The sequence below is a fragment of the Oryctolagus cuniculus genome, chromosome 5, assembly GCF_964237555.1.
Source record: "Oryctolagus cuniculus chromosome 5, mOryCun1.1, whole genome shotgun sequence".
In the NCBI taxonomy this organism is placed as follows: Eukaryota; Metazoa; Chordata; class Mammalia; order Lagomorpha; family Leporidae; genus Oryctolagus; species Oryctolagus cuniculus.
Window position 1 is genome coordinate 8,592,853 of NC_091436.1, and position 20,980 is coordinate 8,613,832.

Consider the following 20,980-nt stretch of genomic DNA (forward strand, 5'->3'; position numbering starts at 1 on the left):
GGGAGAGAGAGATACCTCCCACCCACTGGTTCACTCCCCAAATGGCTGCAACAGCAGTGCTGGGCTGATCCAAAGCCAGGAGCCAGGAGCTTCTTCCGGGTCTCCCAAGTGGGTGCAGGGGCCCAAGGACTTGGGCCACCCTCTGCTGCTTTCCCAGGCCACAGCAGAGAGCTGGATCAGAAGTAGAGCAGCCGGGACTCAAACCGGTGCTCACACGGGATGCTGCATTGCAGGCTTTCCCTGCTATGCCACACGCCAGCCCTGCTGAGTGGAGCTCGGTTTTTGTATCCGTTCAGCCACTCTGTGTCCTGGTTGGGGAATTTGACCTGTTTACACTTAAAGTGATTATTGATAGATAAAGACTTGAGTTTCTGTTTTGTTAATTGCTCACCAGCTGTGTTGTATCTTCCCCCCATTTGCTCCTTCTCTGGTGATCTATCGATTCCGTGTCCTGGTATGCTTTAATCCCTTTTTCTCTGTCTGCTATGTATCTGTTACAGGTTTCTTGCTTTATGATTAAAACGAGGCCTCCATGAAACAGCGTAGAGTTGGCCCTAACACTTTATTTCGAGCTGATAACATAACTTTGATCATATACTAAAACTCCGCACTTTTTACTTTCCCTTTTGTGTTTGATATCACAGTTTCCGTCTTTTTACCTTGTGCACCCATTAGCAAGTTATTGTAACGAGAGCTATTTTAATACTTCCGTCTTCCAACTTGTGCACTCAAGTCTAGAGTGTGCCAGCACCATTTAGAATATTCTGGATTTGAATACATACCTCGCTTCACCAGTGAGTTTTTAGGTCTTTGTGTACACAGGTAGTACCCTTTTGTTTCAGCTCGAAGGATTCCCCTTTAGCATTTCTGGTAAGGCAGGTGGGGCTACGGTGGTGGACGTTCTCTGCTTTTGTTCGTCTTGGGAAGTATCTATCTGTCCTGCATTTTGGAAGGCGCCCTGCTGGATAAAGTATTCTTAGTTGGAAGTATTTTTCTTTCCACACATTGAATACATCACCTCACTGCTGGCCTGAGAAGTACCTGCTGAGAAATCTGATAGCCTGATCGAGGTTTGTGAATGTGGGATGCTGCTTTCAAAATTCTCTGTCTTTGATTTTTGACAGCTTGATCATGTGTCTCAGTGAAACTGAGTACCCTTAGGCTTCATGTCCTGAATGTCCAAACATCTCTCTCTCCAGGTTTGAAAAAAAAAATTTCAGCCATTATCTTTTTAAAATTTTTATTTTCATTTTATTTGAAAGCAGGGAGAGGTGAGCTAGAGTGAGCGAGAGGGGGGAGAGAACTCTCATCTCTGATTCACTCCCCAATTGCCAGCAGCGGTCAGGGCTGGGCCAGGCCAAACCTGGAGCCCAGATTTCCACGTAGGAAGACGGCCTGAAGTGTGCATCAGAGCAGGGTGGGGCTCCTTCCATCTTGCTGTGGGGCTGCCCCTAGAGGACAGTCCCCTGAAGTCAAGAGCGGGAGTAGTTATCAGGATGAACTATTAGAGATGAATGAGCATTTGCCTTGTGCTTTGTTCACTTCACATTATATTTCTGGGGTCTCCCAATATGCATGCAGTAGGTGCTCGATAAGTGCAGGAAGAATGAAGAAATGAACAGGCTGGGTCCATCTCAGATGTTATCACCAGGACTTCGTTGAGAAAATCCATTCTGACAGCTTAGTGACTTGCCAACAGAAGCCACGAAACTGCCTAGTGCTATCTTGAACCATGATGCTGTGGACTTGGGAGTAGAGTGGTGACCACAGACCCCAAGACACCAGGGATCCTGGCTGTGCTGTGGACACCCTGCTGTCTCTTTTCATGTTCAGTCTGACTCTTCAACAAGCTGTGACCAAAGAAACACCTGTTGGACCTGAATAAGGAGCAAGTCGTACTGCCTTAGGGCCGTTATTGGAAGATGATTACTGACCCCATTGTTTAACGACCCCATGTTTGCCCCTCCCTGCACAGGGAGGGTGGGAGCACAAGGCACCCCGCCAATCAATGCCAAGGCTGTAACTTTTTATGACTGACAACCACACATCAATGTGTCAGGTTTGAGTCTAACCCAATGCCTGTTCCCGCCTTGTGAGAAAAACATAAAACCTGCAACCAAACTCAGGTTTCAGGAACAGCCGATTCTCAGTCTGACTAGCTGGATAAAATCCAACTTCGATTCTCCAACCGGATTCTGACTAGTTCTGTCAACACCATGTTTCCATTGTGTGTGCGTGTGCGTGTGTGTGCGCGTATATGTTTAAAGTAAATCCTGATGTGATTCCAAACCTACGAAACATACCAACAGCATGAATCAATGACAAACAATTCAAGAGAGCAGCAATTCGACAAAATACTAGAGGTGTGCGTTTGATGCGATAGCCCCCTTCTTTCAAAATACCGCATCTCCCAGCAGGAATTTCTTCTTGCGAGGTCAGTCACCACCTCACACCCAGACGGGTCTGACGCAGCAGCTTCCGGGTTCAGGCTGGGGGCAGCTGGGTCACGGGGGTGCTCAGAAGCCCGTCTGCTGGCACCGCACCTGCGGACAGGCGCAGAGCTAAGCCCCATCTTCTCTCGACAAACCACTCTGTCTGCAGCACCAGGTTCTCCCTGGAGTTGGGCTTCGCATAATGAAGAAGGCCAGGCCCCGGCTGCTGTGCCCTCTCGTGCCCAGCCAGAGGCTGCCGCGTGTCCTTGCCGTCCCTGTCCTGCGCCTCGGCCCCGCCGTAGCGTGCCTGCCTGGGCGAGGCTCCGCTGTGTCTCTGCAGCCTCGCTGCGGGCACCACTCATCCGGCACTTCCGCTTCACCCCTGCATCGCTGGTGGCTGTGCCTGCATCCTGTGCTCTGGCATTGATTCACTCCCCTACGGCCGTGTATCTACCCTACCTTTCCAAGACAAGCGGGTGAAGGCAGCCCAGGCGTTAGGCAGCTGGGGGCCAGCAGGGCAGTGCCAGCCCTGCAGCACCTGGCTGAGACGGGCTGCGCTGGGTGCCGGCGAGTCCTGGCGTTTGGTGGGTTAGCACAGCAGAAGAGGCTGGGCTCTCACTCTCACGGTGCGAGCTGGGGAGCCCCCTCCGGAACACGTGCTTTCCCGCAGCAGGGGAGGAGATGGGAGCACCAGCGCCGACTGCCCCGTGTGGAGGTGACACACGCCCCCCGGGACCGGCGCACCACGTGGCCTGATCTCGTCACAGAGGCGCCTGGGAGGTGCAGAGAACCCTGGAGATTCCGGGAGCCCTTGCTGCCTGCTGCGGTCACCGACCAGCTGTGAGGATGTGGACGCTTAGGGAACCACTCGGAACCAAGAGAGAACTGCCTGGCAGGTGTGCCACGGCAGCAAATGCTGAGCTCTGGCCGCGCGGCTGGCACGGAGTACGTGCTGAGGACATTTAATAGGAGAAGGCACTTGGAAAAGCTTATAGAAAATGTAATCGGAAAAATACAACTGGGGCCGGTGCTGTGGCGTAATGGGTAATGCCGCCGCCTGCAGTGCTGGCATCCCATATGGGTCCCAGTTCAAGTCCCGGCTGCTCCACTTTCCCAATCAGCTCTCTGCTGTGGCCTGGGAAAGCAGGAGAAGATGGCCCAAGTCCCTGGGCCCCTGCACCCACGTGGGAGACCTGGAAGAAGCTCCTGGCTTCAGATTGGTGCAGCTCCAGCCATTGTGGCTAATTGGGGAGTGAACCAGTGGATGGAAGACCTCTCTCTCTCTCTCTCTCTCTCTCTCTCTCTCTCTGCCTCTCCTTTTTTCTCTGTGTAACTCTGACTTTCAAATAAAAATAAACAAATCTTAAAAAAAAGGAAAAATATAATTAGGAAAATATAATTAGGGACCGGTTCTGTGGTGTAGTAGGGTTAGCCTCCTCCTGCAGTGCCAGCATCCCATATGGCTGCTGGTTCTAGTCCCAGCTGCTCCATTTCCTATCCAGCTCCCTGCTATGGCCTGGGAAAGCAGTGGGAGATGGCCCAAGTGCTTGAGCCCCCGAACCCATGCTCTCACGGAAGCAGCTCCTGGCTCCTGGCTTCGGATCAGCCCAGCACCGGCTGCTGTGGCCATTTGGGGAGTGAACCAGTAGATAGAAGACCTCTCTCTCTCTCTCTCTCTCTATAACTCTGCCTCTCAAAGAAATACATCTTTAAAAAGAATAAGAAAAATAGAATTAAGAGGGAAGTCATTTTGGTGCCAAAATTTTTGAAATCCATGTATAGGTTTTTGCTAGCAAGCATTTCCATGAGCTTTTGAAGACCCCTTATCTATGGCTGGGAAGGTTGCTATGATCTAAGTATCGGGTCAAATTTTCTACTTCTCCATCAAAGCACCTGCTCTGCTGGGTGATACAGTAGGACAGAAATAAACAAAAATGCTCGCCACTGAATCTGAGACAACTCAGGAGCACCACACACCCCTACGTGCCTGAACGTCGGTACAGTACTTCGTCAGCTTTTTACTCCCCCGTCTACTTGTCACAGATGTTTTTGATTATTTGAATATGCATAGTACCTACATGTCCTGCTAGGTATGGGGTCCAGGTATGGATTTGCCATGCTTGAATCTTAGGGATTCTATGAGCTTGTAGAGGAAAACACAGGACAGGGACTTGCATGCCACCCTTTCAATGATAAATCATGTCCTAGGGGGTCAAACCCACCGAGATGGAGGCACCGTGTGGTGGAGACAGAGAACAGGGAGCTGCAAGTCACCTGACCGGGAGCCAGGGAAGCACTGGCGGAAGTGACCATCTGGTCGCAAAGGACAGTAGCAGCCCAGGTGAAGCAGAAAGCGGCACAGCCTAACGGCCACAGGTGGTGCTCCGTGTACGTCGGATCCATGGACAGAGGACACTGTCGGCCTCTGTAAAGACTGTGTCGCTGTGGGGGGCCGGCAGCTGCTCAAGTCCCGGCTGCTCCACTTCCCATCCAGCTGCCTGCCAATGCGCCTGGCACAGCAGCAAAAGACGGCCCAAGCACTTGGCCCCTGCACCCACGTGGAGACCCAGATGCAGCTCCTGGCTCCTGGCTCCCACCTGGCCCAGCCCCTGCTGCTGCAGCCATCTGGGGAGTGGACTGCTGGATGGAAGCTATGGCTCCGGGTTTCCATGTGGCCCAGCTCTGGCCACTGCAGCCATCTGGGGGACAGACGGGCAGGTGGAAGATCACTCTCCCTCTGTCTCTCCCTCTCTCTCTGTGACTCTTTTAAATAAATAAACATTTTTAAAAGGCCTATGTATTTGCATATATTTCTGTTCAATTGGCCCTTTTTAGGAAATATTCCCCTTTGTGTTTAGTGATACTCCCTGTTTGCTTCGATGTGCCTACTATTTTCTTGGTCTATCTTTCCACCTTTACTTTTAAATCTGTTTGTACCCTTGTATTTAAAATGCATCTCTGTGGTGCAGTGGGTTAAGTTGCCACTTGTGACGCCAGCATTTCATAACAAAGCACTGGTTTGAGTCCAGGATACCCTCCTTCTAATCCAGCACCGCACTGACCCAAAGCCAGGAGCCAGGTGCTTCTCCTGGTCTCCCATGCAGGGCCCAAGAGCTTGGGCCATCCTCCACTGCCTTCCCGGGCCACAGCAGAGAGCTGGGCTGGAAGAGGAGCAACCGGGACAGAATCCGGCGCCCCGACTGGGACTAGAACCCGGTGTGCCGGCGCCGCAGGTGGAGGATTAGCCTAGTGAGCCGCGGTGCCGGCCATATATCACATCTTATAAACCTAATACTCTTACAACACTCCATCTTCTCCTTTGGTGTTATTGTTATATTTATTTTACATAAAAGCTCCAGCTTAAAAAGCTATTATTTTCGCTTCAACAGGTATTTGTCTGCTATGAAAATTAAAAGGAAAAATTCTTGGCAATTAAAAAAATACCTATGTATTCTTACGTAATTGAATTATTCTCACAGATCTGAATTTCCATCTGGTGTGGTTTCCCTTCACACTAAAGAACTTCAGTTCATGCTTTTTGTAATGAAGGTTTACTATCAATGAATTATCTTGGCTATCATTCCCCTTATACCTCTCTCTCATATACATCTCTCTCTCTCTCTCTCACACACAGACACACACACACATACACCCCCTCAGAGCTCTGGCCTGAGCTGTCTCTGGGGAGAGGGCTGCCATCCTCAGAACTGTGCTCCTCCTTAGGAAACGGGTGTTTCTCCTTCCTCACTCTTGAGATTATTTTTTCATTATCTTTGATTCTTTGACATTGGACTCTGATCTTCTTTGGTCTGGTTTTATGTTGTGTCGTGCAATTTGCTAACCTTCTTGACTCTGGGGGTTGATTTTTTTAACTGCAAGTGGGGGAAATTGTGGCCATTCTTTCTTCAGATAACTTCTCTTCTTCCCCTTTCTCATTCTTCTTTCTGGGACACAGTTGTGTGCATTTTGGAACACGTGGTATCCCACAGCTCACTGAGGTTCTATTTGTTTCCAGATTTCTCTCTCTCTCTTCTTCAGATTGCATAATATCTGTGGATTTGCCATTGAGTTTGGAGAACATTTTCCCCTTCACATTTAATCTGATCATTCAATTAATTTTTTATTGTAGATTTTTTATTCCTCGAATTCCCATTTGTTTCCTTTCCACAGCTTTAATTTCTCTGACGATTCTCTAATTTGCTTTCTCATTACAACTGAGTTTTTCTTTGTCACAGCTGCTTCGAAGTCCATGGATGCTAACACACACCTGACCCCTCTCACAGGTTCTACCTACTTGTTTTTCCTTGAGAAAAGTCTAAAACTGCCGTGATGCCGCTGGATGTCAGAGACGGCACCGCACACGGAGCCTCATTCCCGGAGCTGTTCTCACTCCTAGGCACCTGCTGGCCTGGCGCCCTGTCCTGAGATGCTCACGAAGTCTCTCCACCCTGGTGGGCGGGGGCTCCTCGGTCTTTCAGAGCTGAGACTGCCCGGGGTCTCTGCTCCTCTCTCAGTCCGGCAGCAGCATTCCCTGCCGGGCCTCCTGGCCAGGGGCCCCCTGGCCAGGGGCCCCCAGAGACGCAGCCACAGACGTCTGCACGCCTTGCCGCTCCCTGGCTTTCGCCTCCTCTCCAGCGTGATTCTCTCACCCATGAGCCCCGCACAGGATGCAGCTTCCCAGCTCACTGATGTGGACACGAGGTAGGAATTCTAAGTGAGACAGAGTAGCATGTATAAACAGGATCAGGGCTTATTTAAGGTGAGGGAGAAAACATACATTCACATGAGTGTGGGCCACCCCACATCCCACACAGGGAAACACCCATTATGAGTGGGCCAGAGAGAGAGAGAGACTTGAGTAGCACCCCGACCGCGGTGCATGGCAAGATCAGACTTCCCCACTTTCAGGCTGTCTTATGAGGTCAGAGTCGGTGCGTTAGCAGGGTGAGGCCTTTTAGTCAGCTTGACACGGCCATAAACTCTACATGGAGCTTGGATCCGTATCTTCACGCCATCCCCACTTCCTGGTCTTGGACTTGACTTCACACGCAGGGCTGCGAGCACTCCAGCTCACTGAGGCCACGCTCGCTGCCTGCCTGTTCACACCATATCAACTGCGCCCTTTCTTTCTTTGTTTAATGTCTGCCTCCTGATGCTGAAGCCAAGAAACTGTCCAAATCTGAGCCCCGGTGGGTGTGCAGCTTGCTTCCTCTACGTCCCTTCTCTCGGGACCCCAGTCCCCAGTATCTAGTGCTTAACGCCTGAAATCACTGTCCTCACCCATTTGCCCGGCTCTTTAGTCGCTTATGGGGGCAGGGAACTCTGGCATCTGTTACTGCACTCTCGCCCGAACTGGAAGTCTCTCTGTGTGTGTATCTGAAATGCATATAATAAAGAGAAAAATCAGGAAGTGATAATCTTGAGGCAACTCCATGAATTTTAACCCAATTTGAATTGAAAACAATTGTAAGTGTTTTTATAGATATCATATAAATGTTACGATTTGCAAAGTTACCTAATTATAAGACATGTCTGTTGCGGTTTCACACATGGGTGTGGAAAGTGGGAAAATCCTTGTGTGGCTGACACCTCGTAGACTTGGGCATGTGTGCAAGGGCCTTATTTCCCAAGGGAGAGGTTTCTTTTAGTCTTCATACGAGATCTTAGATTGGGCAGGCCTGAGAAGGCTGGACATTCATAAAAGTAGTGACTTGAAGAGAGGTGATTTAAACAGCACGGGACTTAAGGTTCAGATACAGAATTAGGTTGATGTGGATCTCAGATATTTAAACAAGTATGTGCGTTAGAGGGGAGGCAGCTATTTATTTCAATTGCTGGAACTATGCGGGGTGAGAGTGGTGCTGCCATCCCAGAATACTACACAGCCTCCATCCAAACACCGTGAGTCACACGTCGGCCTTCCGGGAGCTCTATTCAATGTTCTCTTTGCTTCGTTGATCAAACCTGGGTTCTCCAAGGACAACTCAATGGGCCAGCCACTTCCCCAGCTGGAACTGAATAAATACAGTGACGTTTTAGAAAGTTCATGTTTAAAGGACTCATAAAAATGACCCCACTAAGAACAAAATCTGTGCTTTGTCTGCCAAGTACACTTAAGAAAGTCTGTGTCCTCGACATAAGTAAAAGGAAATGTCAGATTCACTTACAGGCTAATTCACTTACAGGTAATATTTTTCAGTGTCCAGTTTTACTTACTGTTTCCCATTAAAATGGGATTTTGGCTGAATGAGCTGGAGCACCTGGTCCTGAGGAGTATTTGGTTAGGGACAAAGGCACATCCCTACCCGAGGCCAAGGTTGGGGCAGGGGAGTGTGACAGACACAGCTCATCAGAGCCCACACAGTGGGTGGTTAAGGGTCAGACTTCAGAATCAGACATGCCCAGATCACAGTCCTGACTTCAGCTTTGGAAAACCGGCCTGTCCGACAGCAGTTTCCTTACTGTCAGCTGTTGATCCCCACTGCGCCAAACTCTCCACATTCAATGAAGTCTACATCTGTAAGATCCAGAGCACAGCTCCCGCAGTGTGGGAGTAGCCCAGCACCTTGTAGAAGTAGTTATAACTGCTGAAATCCAGGTACCCCAGGACTTCTCTGGAAGTTGCCTCATACTAACAAAACAAAGACAACGCTTTCGGGTTTTTGCAGTCTTTTTTTTTTTTTTTAATATTTATTTGAAAGTCACAGTTTCAGAGAGAGAGAGAAAGAGGTCTTCCATCTGCTGGTTCACTCCCTAAATGGCCACAACGGTCAGGGCTGGGCCAGGCTGAAGCCAGGAGCCAGAAGTCAGGAGCCAGGAGCTTCTTCTGGGTCTCCCACGCAGGTGCAGGGGCCCAAGGACTTGGGTCATCTTCCGCTGCTTTCCCAGGCAATTAGCAGGGAGCTGGATCGGAAGTGGAGCAGCCGGGACTCTGACAGGCACCCAGATGGGATGCCAGCACTGTAGACGGTGGCTTCACCCGCTGAGCCACAGCACTGGCCCCTTCTGCAGTCTTTAATGCCTGGTGGGGGGGGGGGGTCACAGGTGAGTATGAACCAGGGTTCTCTCCTCACCCACCCAATGCTTCTAGAAGATTCAGGCTCTCCACAGTGCTCTGACAGCCTCACGTTCACCCAGTTATTAATTAGGATCTGTCACTGTCTTTTCCAAACGTTTGTGCTGTCCTGTTAAGCAGACGTGCTCAGGGTACGATACAGCTGTTTCACCGTGGCGTTTGCCCTGGGAGGCCCAAGCTTTCTCAGGAGGCAGAGGGCACAGACCTTCTCTTACAGGGAGCCCGGGGAGGCAGGGGCTGCCGGCGAGAAGACAGCCGCGGCTGGCCGTTTCCGTTTCCGCCCAACACCCTGCTGGGAAAGGCTACATGTTTACATGAGCAAGCATCAGTCCCGAACACTGGAGCTTATTCCCCATCCATCAATCGCTGCTTAATTTTAATTCATGTAAGAATGACAGAGGAGCTGCATCCACTGGCGGCTCTGCAGGGCGGTGAGGAATAGGGGGGAGTCTGGGGTCCTTTGAAGGTCGCTGAAAGCAGTCCAGAGAGGAGGACTGGTCAGAGCTGCTGTGCCTGCCGTCTGTCCTCCCGGGGCCTGTGCAGACAGGTCTGCTCCGGTGCTTTGGTTCCTGGCTTCTCTCTGGGCGCTCCATCCTGTCTGGACTCCCCCTGCCCCTCCTTCATTTTCCCGCCTTCCAGACCACCCCCTGGTTTAAGGACCCACCTGCCACAGCCAGGGCGCCCCGTTGACTGCTGCATCCCTTCTCCTCTTAGCAACGTGTGTCTGTTCTCTGGCCCACCCCAGGCAAGCTGCTGGGCACTAACTGGCTTGTCTGGGGTAAATCGGAGCACAGTGTTACCAGCCCTGCCCATCGCACGGCTTTTGATATGAGAGGGGAGGGGGCGACTCTCAGGGAAGTGACTCCATAGTGACGCTGTCCGTCCTCCAGCCGCACAGAGAACTTCTCAATAGGTGACTGGGTGATGGTGGGGACTTTCTGCCCCCGCCCCCACGTCACATATTCAGCCACGACCAGGGCACGCTGGGCCACATGGCTGAGCTGGCCTTGGGGGTGTAGACCCTGGAATTCAGAAACTCCCCAGCTCAGCACCAGCGTGGGCCCCGCGTGGGAGGTGAGCACAGGTGTATTAAATCCACTGTAGGTCCTTGCCTTGCACTGAGGCAGGCACTCTTGGAAAGGAGCCAAGCTGAGAAGGGGCACGCACGTGCATGCGTGGGCGTGGAGAAATACCCACCGCGAGTGGGCAGTGGGCCGACTGCCCCAAGGAAAGGAGGGGCGGGGGAGGGGGGACGGCACCTCCACACGCTCCACACGTGCTCGACACCCGTGTTTCACGGCATCTGCCCCCCACCCCCACCCCCTTAGGTCCCAGATGAAGCAGAGGCTTCCGGGAGGGGGTATTTTGATTGACAAGTGGGACAGAGTTACACGCAGGCTTCGGACTCCAGCTCAGCAGCCCTAATCCAGCCGCCTGCCTATACGGAGCCTGAGGGGGACAGCAGCCGCCAATCCCCGGGGCCCGGGAGCGCTGGAAGGGGGCAGGGTCTCCGCCCAGCCCCTCTTCCCTCCGCGCCTCCCCTGGGACCCAGCCCCACACTGACCACAGCTCCCCGCCACGTGGCCGCAGGAAGTGAGGTCACCGCAGCCAAGGCACCTGCGACAGTGGGCGGGGCTGAGAGGAGAACCTGCCTCTTTCTGCAGCTCCTGGTCCTCCGGTTGGCGATCCCTCGGGTTCAAGGCTGCAGGCCCCCTCGCAGACCCAGGACGGTGCGGGGTCCGGTCCGGGAGACCGCGAGGTCCAGAGTTTGGCACCCGCCCTGTTTCCCGCCCTCCCACTCTGTGGTGGGCCTGGTCTGAACAGGCAGCACCGGGTCCCCCTGGACCCCCCCCCCAGGCGTGTGACCTCTGACCTCGGCGTGGGGGCTTCCTCCTCAGGGGCCTCCGCGGCACCGCATAAAACCCGGCCAGCGTTCACGTCCACTTCAGCAGCCCCTGGCCGCCGTGGTCACCACCTGCCGTGGGGCGGTCACTTCCGCAGGGCAGGGTCCGCAGCCCCCCGACCGCGCCCTGCTCCTCCCTGGCGTAGGATGAGCTGATGCCGCTGGCTTTGCTCTCAGAAACCATTCGCCCGTCTCCAGGGTCTCGTGGGGCCCACTGCGTGTCCCCTGTGTCTCACTCCAGCCGGGACCTTGGGCAGGGCCCCTGCGAGGTGACCGAAATCTTAAACTGTCATTTGGTGTCCTGTACACAAAACTCTGGTCTTCCTAGAGCACTTAAGACGAGAGAAAGTTCTGGAATTCCTCTCCAGACCTGTGCCCCAGCCCTCTCACCTGTGTTCTGGGAGGCTGAGCTGGGGGGCAGCCAGACACCTGGGGAGGCACAACTCGCATGGTTAAGGGACTCACAGCGGCTGAGTCAGCTCATAGGGTCGGGGACGCTGGGGCCAGCCCGGTCAGGGCCGCAGGAGCCACGGCGGAGGCCAGGGAGGGAAGGCACGGAAGCCAGGCGGTTAGTGCCTGTCCCCTCGGGCATTTGTGACTCCCGGCCAGCGATGGCCATGGGGTGCCACACATTTGCAAAGTGCAGGAGCTCACTCCAGTATCTCAGCTAGGCGTGTTTTTCAGAGGCCAGGCAAACGAAGGGGAAAGTCCAGCCGCCCCTGCTGGCTCTGTTGCCGGCCCCAGCCCACTCCCAGGAGCCGGCAAGGAGAAGCCAGCAGTGACCTCAGCTCCACAACCCTGCTCTCTCAGCCCATCACGGAGCCTTAGGGCCCTGACCCTGACCAGACCGTGTACCCTGAGGCCTGGGCTTGGCCAGCAGGACCGCAAGGCCGCCTGGCCCAGCCTCGGAGGAGGTCAGAGGTGGAAGCTTTATTCACTCACTGTGGGACTTTCCAAGTTAGGAGCCAGGATTTTCTTCCCGTATATTACAACAATAAAAAAAATTACTGCTGCTATTGAATTTTTCTGCTAACCACACCAGGTCCAGACATCTGCATTGAACTAAGCCGCAGACCCTTTCTTTAGGGAAGGTTTTTTCCACAGCTGCAAAGCCCTGCTAGAGCTGGAAGTGCCCAACAGCTGCAGCTGGGATACTATTTCAGGAATGAAGACGTTGCACACGGAAGAGAAAGGCCGATGAGGCCCAGCAAAAGGCCTTAGCGGGGTGACACACTTAGCGGGTAACACTCCGGCAGTGAGCAACGGGCCATTCGTGAGCACTACAGAGATAAACCTCTCATTAATCAGCCTCGCCGTGGGAAGAAGCAGGGAAATTATGCTTTAGCGGAGAGGCAGCCTGGGTGTTGGGATGGATTAGCATCCAGTTCCCATCAAAGGGGAGCACTGGGCTGGGCGAACTCCCCAGGAACCTGCCTTCCTGCCGTGGGTGAGGGCCCTGCTGGGCAGTGTGGGAACTAAGCAACTTTGCCCCTGCCCGATACTCACGGTCGCACCAGAATTAGGCATGGTGGCCACGTCTTGCCACAGACATCCATACTACCTGGGGAATAATGATTTTTAAAAAAGATTTATTTGTTTTGTGTTTGAAAGAGTTACAGGGGAGAGAGAGAGAGAGGGAGATATGCTTCATCTACTGGTTCATTCACCAGATGGCTGCAATGGCCAGGGCTGGGCCAGGTGGAAGCCGGGAGCCAGGGTTTTTTCCGGGTCTTCCACATGGGTGCAGGGGCCCAAGGACTTGGGCCATCTCCAGCAGCTTTTCCAGGTGCATTAGCGGGGAGCTGGATTGGAAATGGAGCAGCCAGGTCTTGAACTGGCACCTTTATAGGATGCTGCCATCAAAGGCGGAGGTTTAGCCCTCCTGGCTGTGTATGGGAGGTCACCAGGCCATGCACTGGCCAGAACAGAAGGGTTTTTAACTGACCCAGGTGAAGGTGGGCCCCAGGTAAACAGAGCTGCACCTGCCCTATCATGACCTCCATTCACCTTTCCCGACTGCCATTTTCTGGGTCCTGTGAGATGATTTAGGAGGCAGAAGTTCTCCAAAGAAATAACTAATAGAATTATGTGTATAACGTGGATTTGGCCCACATGATTGTTGGGACTGCCAAGTACAAGTATGTTGAGGTGGATTCGTTCTGAGAGGAGGAGTGTGTTGAGGGCAAAAGGCGCGGAGTCACCACACAGACCCCAGGAGTCGGGTGAAAGCGGCCTGCGGCAAGCAGCCTGCAGACTCGTTTATTTCAGTTGGTACAGCAGCTTATATAGCCAAGGCAGCCAATCCAGTCAAGGGGCGGTCTATGCCCTAACCAATCACAGCCTGTTGCCAAGCAGTTTCTGAAGCCATCCAATCACAGCCTGTTGCTAGTCAGGCTCCGTTGCCATGTGATTTCTGAAACCATCCAATCACAGCCTGTTGCCAGGCAGTTTCTGTTGCCAGTGGCCATCTTGGCATGGCCTTCTCATTCCACCACACAAGTAGAATCTATAGGCATCGGGCTAGCATTGTGGCACAGTGGGTTAAACCACTGCCTTTGATGCTGGCATCCCATATGAGCTCCGGTTTGTTCCACTTCTAATCCAGCTCCCTGCTATGTGCCTGGGAAAGCAGTGGAAGATGGCCCAAGTGCTTGGGCTCCTGCACCCACATGGGAGACCCAGATGGAGTTCCAGGTTTCAGCCCTGCCCAGTCCTAGCTGTTGCAGCCATTTGGGGAGTGAACCAGCAGATGGACACACACACACACACACACACACACACGAGAGAGAGAGAGAGAGAGAGAGAGAGAGATCTTTCATCTACTGATTCACTCTCCAAATTGCTGCAACAGCCTGGTGCCAAAACCAGGAGCCCAGTGCTTCATCCAGTTCTCCCTGCTATGTGGGTGCAGAATCTCAAAGACTTGGGCCATCTTCCACTGCTTTCCCAGGCACAGTAGCAGAGAGCTGGATTGGACATGGTACGCATGTGCAATGGCAGTGGTTTAACCCGCTACACCACAACACTGGCCCCGGTGTTATCATTCTTTGGCTCTCCAGAAAGTTTACAAGCAAAATGCCTTCAATAAACCCAAAATGGTTGCTATGACCTTTGCTCTTGACCAGTCTGCTTTACTGTGACTGGGCCACATCGATCCCTCGGGAGCCAATGCTTTGGTCACGCCTTGTCTTCAGGATCAAGGTGGTAAGGCCATGTTCCATGTCCTGTTACAAGTCTTAGAAGAGATCCTTCAAGGCCTTGATCCCACTTGCTTGGCAGCTCGGCTCTGGTCTGCAGCTGATCTGGGCACAGGAGTTCTGGCCCTGGCTGAGCAGAAAGCTTGCTCAGCTCCATTTTTCTCTCAGATTGTGTAAACTGCGCAAATTGAGATGTCTGGTTATCGTCCCTGCTGTTAGTTCTCCGTCCTTTTCAATAGGGAACAAACATGATTAATTTTCTACTAGCAAAGTGATGCGGGTGGCCTGGCGCTACAAATTGCAACATCATCTCATCCGTTTGTTTGTTTGTTTGTTTGTTTTTTTGACAGGCAGAGTGGACAGTGAGAGAGAGAGACAGAGAGAAAGGTCTTCCTTTTGCCGTTGGTTCACCCTCCAATGGCTGCTGCGGCCGGCGCACCGCGCTGATCTGATGGCAGGAGCCAGGTGCTTCTCCTGGTCTCCCATGGGGTGCAGGGCCCAAGCACTTGGGCCATCCTCCACTGCACTCCCTGGCCACAGCAGAGAGCTGGCCTGCAAGAGGGGCCACCGGGACAGAATCCGGCGCCCCGACCGGGACTAGAACCTGGTGTGCCGGCGCCGCAGGCGGAGGATTAGCCTATTGAGCCGCAGCGCTGGCCTCATCCGTTCTTAACAGGGTTTATCCATCTGTAAACTGCTGATTCCTTTGGGAACTGTTCTTCATAAACTTTTCATAAAGTACGGAGATGTCACAGTTCTTCCACCCAAGCTTCCCCAGAAATGTGATGTTTGTTTCTGCTTCACTTTTAGCGGAATTCGTGTAGCTCCAGTCGAGGCTCTTTTCAAATGGATGTCTCTACCTCCTGGCCGCAGGCTGGGCCCTATTCACACTTTGTAACAAGTCAGTGCGAGGTTGAGTGCAGAAAATCAGAATTCCACGCTCCGTTTCGTTCATGGTAGCATTTCCCATGAGCTTGTTGGCGATCCCTTAAAGTTTCGGTGTGACGTGTGTGAAACAGAAGACTCTGCCTCCCGCTGCCGTCACCTCCACTCAGACATCCCTGCGGGAGAGGGACACCCACCCGCCATCTCCTTGTAGTCATGCCAGGCAGTTCCAGGCAAGTCGCTGGTCTCTGGCTCTCCGCGTCCTTATTTTGAAATGGGGAACCAACATACGCAGCACATACAAACTCGAGGGCATTAAATGACAGCGTGTTCATTGTAAAAGCATCCTGTAACCCTAAGTCAGACCCCAATATAGTAACCCCTAGGCTTATTACATGTGGATGGAAACTAGACAGCCACCTGCTCCAACAAGGGATTGGTGTTGTCCTGACACCAAGCAGGAGCCAACAAGTTCTGGACGGCTCTGCTGTTATATTTTGAAAGAGGAGTAAAAGAGTGAGCCCATACATTTAGGAAAAGGAAACGAGGAATAGACACACTGCTTTATAAATAGTAGCACGGAAGCGTGGAGTTACCCTCCCAGGGAGGGCTGGTAAGTCGCACACAGAAGTGAACCCTGGAGCCTCTCAGCTGTAGTGGTGCAGAATTTCAGAAGAATCACGCACCAGGTTCTGGCTTGCGTCAGTGTGTGTGTCTGGCCTCGGGCACGGGAAAGGCTGGGTGGAGGGCAAGGGGATGCAGGGGGCAGAGACAGCCCTCCTCTTCCAAAGGAAACCGGGGGGGCTCAGAATAGGAATTTGCAGAATGTGTAGAAACAAAAAATATTTAGCAAGAGTCATTCAGGATGGAGGGCGGGCAGATTCTCAAAGGCCTAACAGGAGTGAAATCCACGCAGACAAGGGATCTTCAAGAAACTCATGAATAATGTAGGTTACGGAAAAAACTGCATGAGTCTCGATATTTTGCAAGAAAATAAATCTATCCTTTGAATTCTATTTTTTCATGAGCTTTTCAAAGTGCTCCCACATGTCCCAAAGGGCTGATCTTTCAGTAAATGACAATTATGAAGGAATTTGATATTTATGACTTAGCAATAGAAATTGAAACAAGAACAAAGGACATGGGATTGGTGGCCTGGGCCAAAAATAGAAAACTGAAAATGGAATTTAGTAGTCTGTGTTTACAGTCGGTTTTGTGTTACTATGACAAGTATCCAAGAGGAGTTTCTTTTTTTTTTTTTAAGATTTATTTATATATTTGAAAGGAAGAATGACACAGGGAGAGGAATAGAGGGAAAAACAGATCTTCCATCTGCTGGTTCACTCCCAAATGGCCGCAATGGCCAGGACTGGGCCAGGCCGAAGCCAGGATCCTGGAACTCCATCCAGGTCTCCTGTGTAGGCGGCAGGAGCCCGTGCACTTGGGCCATCTCCTATTGTTTTCTCAGGTGCATTGGCAGGGAGCGAAATAGGAAGTGGCTCAGCCAGGACTCAAACAGAGCCTGCATGGGATGCTGGCCTCACAGGCGGCAGCTTAACCTCCTGCACCATGATGCCCCCCAAGAGGGACTTTTGAAGGGAGAGGGTTTGTTTCAGCTTTCAGTTCCGGAGGCTCACAGGCCAGAGTGTGGCCCCATCAGTCTGGCGTATGTGGGTGGTGGATGTCAGCAGTACAGCGGGAGGTCACGTGGTGCACCAGGAAGCACACGGGCCATACTTCCCCGTGTCACGGTCTCCTTATAAACCACCATGATGTACCCTGGCAGCCTAGTCCTATCCAGTCACTCCCAATCCATTCCAGACACCATTGCCGGGGCAAGCCTTCACCCTTAACCACCAACCGTTAACATTAATCCATTAACAAACAACTGCCGAGTTTAAAGGTTCACGTGGTGTGGGGTGCCAAATCACACTGAAACCATGACTCGGTGTATGAAATGTGTCTCTATATCTTATATTCAGAGTCGTGAGAAATATTCCACAATTCAGCAGAATTACTCACATTCTCACTTCACGTACTGATTTTTTTTTTGACAGGCAGAGTGGATAGTGAGAGAGAGAGAGAGAGAGAGAGAGAAAGGTCTTCCTTTGCTGTTGGTTCACCCTGCAATGGCCGCTGCGGCCGGTGCACTGCGCTGATCCAAAGGCAGGAGCCAGGTGCTTCTCCTAGTCTCCCATGGGGTGCAGGGCCCAAGCACTTGGGCCATCCTCCGCTGCACTCCCTGGCCACAGCAGAGAGCTGGGCTGGAAGAGGGGCAACCAGGACAGAATCCGGCGCCCCGACTGGGACTAGAACCCGGTGTGCCTGCGCCGCAAGGCGGAGGATTTGCCTAGTGAGCTGCGGCGCCGGCCACGTATTGATTCTTACAAGACCATGTGATGATAAAATTCAGTGGACGATAGCTGGATAGTCATTTCCTAAATGTGGCCATCAATACTAGCATGAAAGAGAAGGGACATTTTCATTAAGACAAAGGGCACGTGAGCAGCCGATCCCACAGGGTAAGTGGACAGGAGGCCAGACGCGAATGCAGATCCTGGGTTGTGGTCAGGAGGAATGGTCTCCAGTGTAGCTGGAGACTCAGCACCTGGACACCTTGCATTTTCTCTGGTTACCACGGCACCTTGACACCTTGTATCTGCTCTTCGTTACCAGGTCACCTGGACACCTTGCACCTGCTCTTGGTTACCATGGCACCTTGACACCTTGTATCTGCTCTTGGTTACCAGTCACCTTGACACCTTGTATCTGCTCTTGGTTACCAGGTCACCTGGACACTTTGTATCTGCTCTTGGTTACCAGTCACCTTGACACCTTGTATCTGCTCTTGGTTACCAGGTCACCTTGACACCTTATATCTGCTCTTGGTTACCATGTCACCTGGACACCTTGTATCTGCTCTTGGTTACCAGGTCACCTGGACACCTTGCACCTGCTCTTGGTTACGACGGCAAGCAGTCAAGAAGTACAGCTACTTAACTAACTGCAGCACCATTCTTGGAACCTCACCAAGCGATTCTTGCTTTTCCTATGCTTTGCTTTCCTCCATTAATTTTTCTTTCCTTGCAATAGTGCGCGCAGCTGTTAAACAGTCTCCAGTCCTGCCTGATGCAGGTAGGAGTCTATAAACCCTTAAATATACTCAAACTCAAAACATATGTTCCCTGTGGTTCAGTGACATTGTGAACATAAAGAAAACCCTTTCCCTGTTATCAGCCATTCACAGCATTGTGGAAGCTGTTGTTTTTGTGTATGAAGCACACCTTTAAAAGTAAAGGGAGATACAGTGAACATTCAGCATGGCCATGGGGTGCTGCCTGGGCCGCTCCCCTGCTGAGCAGGCCTACCTGGGAAATAAGACAAGAGCAAGCAGGTCAGGTCTTTGCCTTGTTCAAAGGGCGTGCAGCAAGTGCAGGGAATTACTCAAGAAAATCTGTCAAAAATCTCCAAGGACAGCAGCAGTCTGTGGCCTTGGAGTCACGAGCCACTTCCTTCCCCTCCCTCTCCACTCAGCGTGACAGAGACTCCATTCCAGGTGCGTGCGGCCCAGAAACACGGCTCTGCTTGCGTCAGCTCTCCATCAGGGTTGGGGCGTCTTCCTGGGAGGGGCAGGCCGCCAGCTGTCCTCAGTCCCACCAGGCAAGTGCCACAAAGGTGAAGTTCCAGGCCGGTGCTGCTGGTGAGGGAATCCATCAGTCAGAGAAACCCAGAGCCCTGTGGCCTTTCCCCGCGCTTGCTCCTAGGGTAGAGGGTCTGCATTAGGGGAGACAGACTGGGACAGCCAGAGCCCAACACCCCACTGGGTACCTGCTGCTAGTGAAGCCACTTGGAGGAGCACGGTGTGCCCTCATCCCTGGCTATGGCGCTGGACTCAGGGATTTTGCCCACAGGGAGAGGCTGGCCTTCCGAAGATCTTCATGTCTGAAACAGCGTGCAGGGAAGTTGGAGCCTAAAGACATTCAGCATGGCCATGGGGGAGGCTGAAGCTCCAATGGGGCAGTTAGTTCATGAGACTCAGGGAGGGAGACAGCTAGGGGAGCCTTCCTGGGCTCAGAACAAACCTCAAATCCTGACCTCAAAAACTCCCCCTGTGAAGAGGCCCACATTTAATTGGATCAGACTGGAGACAGTTCTGTGCCAAGGCACTGCTGTCAGCAAAGCTCAAGCCGTGGAGCCCAACAGCTGGGTGTGATCAGGGCAGGAGAGGGGAAGACTCTGCTCCCACAACGGTCGTCCCTCCTGGTGTGCACATGGCCAAGGCTGCACCTGTGAGGAGTGGTGCACATCCAAGGCTGCCCACTGCAGGGGAGTGGCCAGACCCCTGCAGCAGGGCAGCCGTGTCACCAAGCACACAAGCAAGTGACCATAGCAACAGAACCCAGAGGTGCTGCAATACATTCTCTCTCTCTCTCTTTTTTAAATCTATTTGACAGGCAGAGTTATAGACAGTGAGAGAGAGAGACAGAGAGAAAGGCTTTCCTTCCGTTGGTTCACTCCCCAAATGGCTGCTATGGCCAGAGCTGCGTCAATCTGAAGCCAGGAGCCAGGTGCTTCTCCTGGTCTCCCATGCGGGTGCAGGGCCCAAGCACCTGGGCCATTCTCCACTGCACTCCCGGGCCACAGCAGAGAGCTGGACTGGAAGAGGAGCAGCTGGGACTAGAACCTGGCACCCATATGGGATGCTGGTGCCGCAGGCGGAGGATTAACCAAGTGAGCCACGGCGCCGACCATGCAATACATTCTCTAAAAAGGCCCAGGGGCCGTGGAAACAATTGTGAAACCCAAAGAGAGGAAAGTGTTACCTGCACAGAGCTTGAAAAGTAGGCTACAGGACGTTTCCATGGAGAGAGACCAATGTGGGGCTCATAGAGCCACCTGGGAGCAATGTGTCTACCTCTCACCCAAAGTAGATGCTGATAAATTAAGATGTCTATGGCAAACCCTGGATTAACCACTGAAAAAATAAATAAATATGGCAAAATAAATTTGTGTACGGAACAGAAATCATTAACGGGGAAACAAAAGGAAATGCGCGTACAGAAAAGAGGAAGTGAATTGTCAGGTGCAAATCCGACGACGCAATCCCAGCGTTAGGCAGGGGTGATTTTGATTGGAGAAGAGTGTGCTCAGGAGGCGGAGCTCGTCATGACAGAGGAAGACGCCCCCTCCGACAACCTGCTGCCTCCGGCGACAAGCGTTCGATCTGAAGAGACACAGAGATGGAGATACCTGGGCAAGCATCAGCCAGGGGAATGCTGGAGAGCTGGAATGGCGTCAGGCAAAACGAGCTTCAGAGCCAACAAGAAGTGCTTGCAGACTGAGAGGAGCATTGTATAATGACAGTCAGTCCTTGGAAGGCTGGAACGGTAGTGAACATACTGCACTTCACAGACAGGGATCCAGAACGGATGGATCAGCAATCGCGGTCAGAGACTCGCATTCCCAGCGTTATGCTTCCGAACTTTTC

The 20,980-nt window shown here is 52.4% G+C and overlaps 1 long non-coding RNA gene across 1 annotated transcript; it reads right to left on the reverse strand.

Annotated features, from left to right (window-relative positions):
• Window positions 1-18,893: 18,893 nt before the first annotated feature.
• Window positions 18,894-19,845, reverse strand: LOC127492935 (uncharacterized). The gene is made up of 3 exons (XR_007922772.2): window positions 19,575-19,845; window positions 19,321-19,434; window positions 18,894-19,186 (listed from the first exon to the last, which is right to left on the reverse strand). It is a non-coding gene; the product is annotated as an uncharacterized lncRNA (long non-coding RNA).
• Window positions 19,846-20,980: the final 1,135 nt, after the last annotated feature.